The following is a 7,626-nucleotide window of genomic DNA, read 5'->3' as shown; positions in this document are numbered from 1 at the left end:
AGTTCACCAATTTATTTAAAAAGGGGGGTTGATGCCAGATGTGTTTTTGGACAGCCGTCATCAACCCCAAGCCCCATTACCCAATCAAGTAGAGTGGAGGCGAAGCGCCAGAATTTGCACACCTAATGTAATGCGCCACTTCTGGGGTGGCTGCTGGCTGGTATTTTTAGGCTGGGAAAGGCCCAATAACCATGGAACTTCCCAGCCTGATAATATCAGTTCACAGCTGTCTGCTTTACCTTTACTTGTTACCAAAAATGGGGGTGACACCACATCAATTTTTTCATTTATTTATTAGATTAATCCATGGAAAGTAAACCTATGTATCTATATATGTATGTATGTATGTATGTATGTATGTATCTATTGTGATAAAGTCACTGGTAAGGTGATAGAGGAAAGATATGTTTCACGGAGGCTATTAGCTTCCGTGAATTGAAACCATGAAGTTTGCTCCAGCATGTTATTTGCTGAGAGGGTTAAACCTCCATTTTAAAAGGGAATGGTTTTTGTGAATAACCATTGTGAAGGGTGGGAGGTCATTCACCATATCTCCACCGCAGAGTGTGCTCTGGGGTTTAAATACACGGCCTGCTGAGGCATTAGTTGTTCAGTAGGTCTATAGAGAGTAACTCCAGATATGTTTATGTATAGCTAGCCAGAACCACGTGGAGTTGCTGAACGCCGAGCAGGCAGATCTCTGCTAACACAATGACTGTGCTTTTATGTTACCATTTTGCTTTGTTTTCCCTGTTTTGCCCAAAGGGCCGTATTTCTTTTATGGACTCAGTGTTGGTTTATACTGCATTTTAATAAACCAACCAGAAGTTTTAAAGAGACAACGTACCTCCGTCTACCTTCGTGTGCAGCTGAGTGAGCAATCTACCACACTATATATCTCTATTTTTGCACTTCTTTAACACCTAAAATTCTGCAATTTCTATTCTGCATTCTATTCCGGTATGTGTCACATGGATGGCACACGGATGGTACACTCGGACAGCCAATGGAAAACTATAAGGATAGTAAAAACGGACTGTCTCATGTGTACGTTTTTTTAAGAGGACGTGTGAAGGGGGCCTTATAGTGAGTGGCAGTTGGGATTTCCTAATTTTTTCAACTGATTCATCCACTGCAATTTTTTAAAAAGTCGCTACATTTTTGTGCAAATGTACTCCAGTGGAGTAATTTTATGTCTAAAATTTCGAGCAAATTTTGCAATATTTTAGCAGAATATGTGATGCTAAATAGTCGCAAATCGGTTAAAGGCAAGTATAAAGAGCATTTTTGATTTTACACAAAATTCACGGGTGCCATTTTGAAAAATTTTCAACTAAATAAAAAAAAAGAAAAGTCATTTAAAAAAAAACTGCAAATATTAAATTGAGCCTATAAGTCTCTCCTTGCCCTCTCTTTCTATTTTTTCTTTAGTTCCTATTATTTTCTTTTAATTTGATGCAATAGCTGATGTAAGAGTGAATAACAAGGAAAATTGTGAAAGGCTAGGTTCACACTGGAGCTTTTCTATTTCATTTTTACATTATAACTAAGCAAATGGTAAATTGATAAATGAGGGGACATAATAATCAGAGTTGTGAAAAATAACATACATGAAATGAAGCCAGTGCAATCTAATTGTGAAGAACTTTTCACCAATTTTTTACAGAACCCAATGATGAAGTGAGACATTATTTACATTGTTTTTTTCTCTTATTTTTGTTACTGGTGTACTTTGACATCAGCAGAAGTATAGCTATAGACCAGATACCTTTACACCTTCACCTGCTATCTGTGGGGTCCTAAAGGCCACAGAACTATAAATGCCATATAATAGGTGCGAGCGGCGAGGCCTATTACAGATTATGATTTGCCACACAGAAGCTTTAGGTTGCACCTCTGGTCATCAGTATAAGACCTCATTCATATGACAGTATTTTGATCAATATTTTGCATTACTTAAGGAAAAACAAAAAATAGTGCATAAACGAAAAATAGGATAATGGAAAGATTTGCACCTCTTCCATATTTTGGACCCAATCCTGTTTTTGGCTTACTAATACTGATGCAAGTTACTGATCGCAATTCTGCCAAATAAAATTGCCCTTTTACCCATAGAAATAAAAGGAGCTATCGAAAAATCATTTTTTTCTTTTTTAATAGTAAAAATCTTAAGCAATTCTGACTGTGGGAACAGATTCTTTTCATCAGGTTGGAAATTACAGCAGTAACCACACTGGTTGCTATGGGCATCACCTCACATTTCATTTTGCACATACTACACACCAGTGGCATAGCGTTGTTGGAGGGGCTCCAGGTATGGTTACCCCTGTGTCGCAATAGTTTTAAGGGTTTAATATTTGAAATAACAATAAAATAAAGCAGCAGTGGTATCGCTACTGCCGAATATCCGGGGCAGCACACATGCCCCAATGTTCTGGCCAGGAATCCAAGATCTCCAGTCGGGCGCCACTTTGAACTGTATCAGTGTCACCATGATGCCGATACAGTTGGATCATGTGGTTGTCATGCAGATCTCATACCCCATTGCTCTCTGTACTGTAGGCCGCAGGCTCAAACACGCTACCATCCCAGCCCAGGTGATGCAATGACACCACTGCATTGTGCCTGCTGTGCCAACCCGCACTATGTGCAGGGAAGGAGAGGACTCAGTCGCTTGATTTAGGTGTGAATAAACTTTATGCTTTTGTGGGAGGGAGGTGGCACAAAGGTAGCATTCTTACTTTTGGAGTGAGTTATTAGGTTTTTTCATGTGTATTGGATATTTGTATGTGTATAGGTGTGCGGGGCTCACACTGTATATAAGAGGCTATGTGGGGCTCACACTGTATATATGGAGGCTATGTGGGGTTCACACTGTATAAATGGAGGCTATGTGGGGCTCACACTGTAGATATATAGAGGCTGTGTGGGTTCAAACTGTATATATGGAGGCTATGTGGGAGATCATACTGTATATTGGAGGCTATGTGGGGCTCACACTGTATATATGAAGACTGTGTGGGGCTCGCACTGTATATAGAACGCTATGTGGGGGCTCATACTGTATAGAAGACTATGTGGGGGCTCATATTGTATGTAGGGGGCTATGTTGGGGCTTATATTGTATATAGGAGGCAATGTAGGGGCTCATACTGTATATAGGAGGCTATGTGGGGGCTCATACGGTATATAGGGGGGCTGTGTGCGGGCTCATATGTTATATAGGGGGATGTCAGCATTCTTAATTCTGCTCAATATTAAGTGATACAAATAATATTAATATGAATAATTATAATTAATATATTAATATTGAGCAAAATTGATTTCAGCCTATTGGTTCAGCCCTCCACAACATTCACTGTCTCTCATGTGGCCCCTCGGAAAAATTAATTGCCCACCCCTGACCTAGAGTAAACAAAATTTGCAGACGTTGATGAAAAATTAACAATTTGCAAACTCTACAGTTGTGAATTAGAGGTACAGACAGTACCACCGATCATTGTGTGATGTTACCTCGATTAATAATCTCAGTGCCTTTTTGTCAGTAGCAAATAGGACAGGAGGAACGCATGTCACATAAATAAAGTTAACCAAATCAAGCAACAGTCATTTCAGTAAGATGAAGGATGTCCGCCTGCATCCAGAGACTACATCTCTGCTTGCACAAATGAACATCAAGCTGACAGTCAATGCTAGCGGCAGCAATACCCCAACTGCAGCCCACAATCCATATCTCACTAATGAATATTTCATATCAACCCAGGCCTGGTCCTCCAGGGGTCCTCTGTTCATTACATTAAGGGTGCGGCCACATAACAGAAATGGGTTATGGCACATGTGAACTTATGGAAGATGGAAGCTTTTTATCATGGACTATATACTAAGAAGGTTGATGATATATTGCAGCTTCATTAGATATTTGATATTTCGAGCTGTAAGAGAGACATCAACCAGCCATTTTCCGTTAATCCCTGTCGTCCTATCAAATCCCTGTCAGGGAAGGAGTTAATGTCCTTTGTATTATTTACCACTGATTAATTTCTATGGAAACTGATCTCCTTTGGTTTTCCCTGGAAAGCTTTAGCACAAGAAGCATTAACCCAATTGGCGGTGGGGTGACCGGGCATGCAAATGGGAAAACAAGGAGTTAATTTTCCTCTTAAATTAAGTATGTAACTCAGTGAGTAAATGAATAGGAAGCGTTTCTACTAGTGGTAAGTCAGATACCAGGAAGATTGAAAACCTTTATAGACATGTAGGATGGTTTATTTGCAGACATTAAACTGAACCTCTACTTCACTTTGTATTAATGGAGAGAACAGTGCTGCAGCGAGTAAAGTGCTCCTATATCTCCTGGTAATTTCCTCGAAAAGTGTTTTCCATCTAGGCAAAATGTGAAGCAATCTTTCTCTATTTCGAGTTTACTAATAGTTTTTAGTACAGCCCGTCGTTGTCTTATAATTCCCAAATATGTTCTATACTGATTATTAAGATTACTGTCTGATAAAGTGATCTGCCAGTAACAGTAGGCACTGTGCTCACTGGTCAATCGGCATTAGTTATGTGTTGCATAAAGTTCATCCACAAGCAGACCATAAAATGAGTATAAGATAGAGCCTGCATGGAGAAACATGGAATAAGGATGACAATCAGTGCATTAAACTGGAAAAAGCCTTGGCTGGCTTGGATGGGCAAAGGCAAAGGGTATGAGGAGCAGACAGTTGATCCAAGAGGACCTGCCACCAGGTCAGTTTCTAAGTTGCTAAGTTTTTTGTTCTTAATTAAGTAGGTGGTGCTCCCTGGGTACTAATGCTGAGAAACCTAAAGACATGCCCCCAGAAAATACTGTGAGCCATATCCTCCTGTCTTGTAAACATCATATTTTTGACATCATGGCGCAATGGAGAACATAACACATTTACATACACCACTGTGCGGTTTTCGCATCAGCCCCAAATTAATATAATATCTATAGAAAGCTGAAGTCATGATAGGAAATATGGAATAAATATCTCCCAATAATGTAATAGCAATTCCAGCTCAATGTTGGTGTTCTCCCGACTTTGGTGTTCTTTGACAATGGCTCTGCCACAGCCCGGAAATGCAAATAGAAAGGAAAGGAGTCCAGACAAAAAATTCATGCAAAGGACATCTGGTAAGATGATGGCGAATGAATTGATACGAACATAGCGCTGGCATCTATGCATTTCATGTGTCGCAGCACCCTTAATTATCAATAATGTCTCCCGCCTGGGACCTCCAGGGGGGCAGACATCTTCAAGATCAGGGATCTCACTTCGGTACTCGAGCCGCATCTCATTTACTGGCCTCCATGTGAGGTCACCAAAGGGGCGTGACTCTTACCTGGTAAAAGCAGATTCTGACTTAGAGCCATTGTTCAGTGTTGGGAGATACAGCTCGTTGTAAGACTGCACCATTTCCTGATCGGAGCGCTCCCCTCCCCAAGATCTGTGCCAGTCCTGTGACATCAGGTCTAGTAATTTTCTTTTGTTTATCCTTTTTATTTTTTATGTGATTGTATATACTGTATTGTCTTGTCCCCTTTGTACATATTTTGTATATTTTTATAAACACTGCCTAATTGTGGGATTAAATATATAAAATGTAATAGCTTTGTTCTTCTTGCTCTACAAACCGCACCCCTGAAGCCTTGTGAGGACACAAGTTGCCAATAATGGGTGTCCAATTGACTTGTATAAACGATTGGTGGTGGCAGCTACTTTTTCTTTGATTATTGCGGAGCTTGTCAGTGCCCATACCAAAGTATATATACTTACCAGTCTGCTGGAATCGGATGTGTGTATAATATACATTAACTGTGAAAGCGGCCAATAACTGGCCTAGTAGCAGAAGCAGCCAGTTGCCTTGTCCATCAATCGTCAGTCAATTGTTTCATTGTCCTGACGACTGGAGGCAGTGGAGTGCTGTGCGTGACAATTAGCCCTAATTATAAAGGCCTGTATCTCGGGAACTGTATAGAGCATTTAAAAAATGAGAATAAAGGAATACTCAGTGGAGCAGTGGGAATAAAACAATAGCAAAAACTGGCCACTTTTGACCCAGTGACCATGGTGGCTTATTCATTCACTGGCCTGGTATTGTAATCTGTAGCTCGAATTTTATGCTAGTGATCTCTTATTTCAGTTTCTTTTTTTAATTCTTACCTGCAGCACCAACATATTCTGTAGTGAAGTACAGAGATTGTAATCATTGATATCAGTCCCTGTGAGAAACTTATTTCTCTACCACAAGCAGTAATAATCACCTAAGCATGTCTGTGTAGGAGGAAAACACAGCACCTGGAGGAAACCACGCAAGCACAAAACGAGCATGCAAACTCCATGCAGATGTGATCCTGGACTGACATGAATCCAAGACTCCAGCTACCTCTTGTTGGCTTCTGTGCATTCTCAATTATACTCTCCTCTACATTAACATTGCAATACCAAGAAGGAAAAGTCATATAATTATGGAAATCAGAGGATCGATAGACATATTAATGATATGCATTGATAGCAGCCAAGGAGTGTAAGTGCATGTATTTCTCCGTTCATATTCGAGACTGAATAAATCAAGATATTTTGAAAATTTTGTTTCCATTTTTATAATTTGCATATCATTAACATGTACATCCGTCCTGTGATTTCTGTAATTCCATGTTTTTTCCTTCTTGGTGTTGCTGTTTCAACATTGAGGAGAGTATATCTCATCACGTCCTCTCTCTGGGAATATTCATGATTCTTACCACATATCTAATGCTCATTGGGTTCAACATTTATCTGCTTTTATGGCATGTGTTTGTCAATGTAATCTGCTATAGGCTTTACTGTGCTGTACTGTACTTTTTTCAGGACATTTTTAGACCTCTGATTTCCATTTTATCTTGATCTTTTCCTCTAGCAACACAACATGTGTCTGTATGAGGCCCTTGGAGAGAGGGGGTCCAGCTGTGGCTGGTTCCAGCATCTTTGCTGGTGGGTGGGTGCTGAACATCAATGCAGGAATCACTTCTACGGACAAACTTCCCAGACTAATGGTATATGTCAAAAAATTGTAGCGTATACTAGATTAGTCTGTTTAACAGACTGGAACAGTCCATGCAATAGAAAGCAGCTCTGAGATGCAGACAAGCATGCGGGACTACACATGGAGCCAATCACATCTGAATTTTGTGGATGTCACTTGCTCATTTTTGTTTTATGGCCATCATAACCAGAACAGATTATTGGAAAGAAAAAAATAAAAATCAAGATCATCTATTTTGGTGGCAAAATTTGACACCATGAAGTAAAGTTGAATCTTTGCTAAATTGTTTTTTTGTCGCTATTGTGGTAGACTATATTCTGACTACTTTATAGACAGGCATTTACAGAGCTCTTGGTGAAGCTCCATGTACTGTACATGTCCAAGCAGGGCAGTATATATCATAATAAGTGAAATATGTCTTTGTCTAACTGAATTAAAGGGTTATTCTCAAGTTGTCTCTCGAGCAGCTCAGAGTTATGCAGTCTCCTTACTTCCTGGTCTCTTGCAGGGCGGGCTCTCATCCTTGAGTGACAGTTCTGGTGAGTCGCAGAGCTGTATTATAAGGCGGGGATCACATTA

The sequence above is a fragment of the Phyllobates terribilis genome, unplaced genomic scaffold, assembly GCF_046119375.1.
Source record: "Phyllobates terribilis strain yellow unplaced genomic scaffold, ASM4611937v1 Scaffold_11__3_contigs__length_659146591, whole genome shotgun sequence".
Taxonomy (NCBI): domain Eukaryota; kingdom Metazoa; phylum Chordata; class Amphibia; order Anura; family Dendrobatidae; genus Phyllobates; species Phyllobates terribilis.
This window is presented reverse-complemented; position numbering follows the sequence as displayed.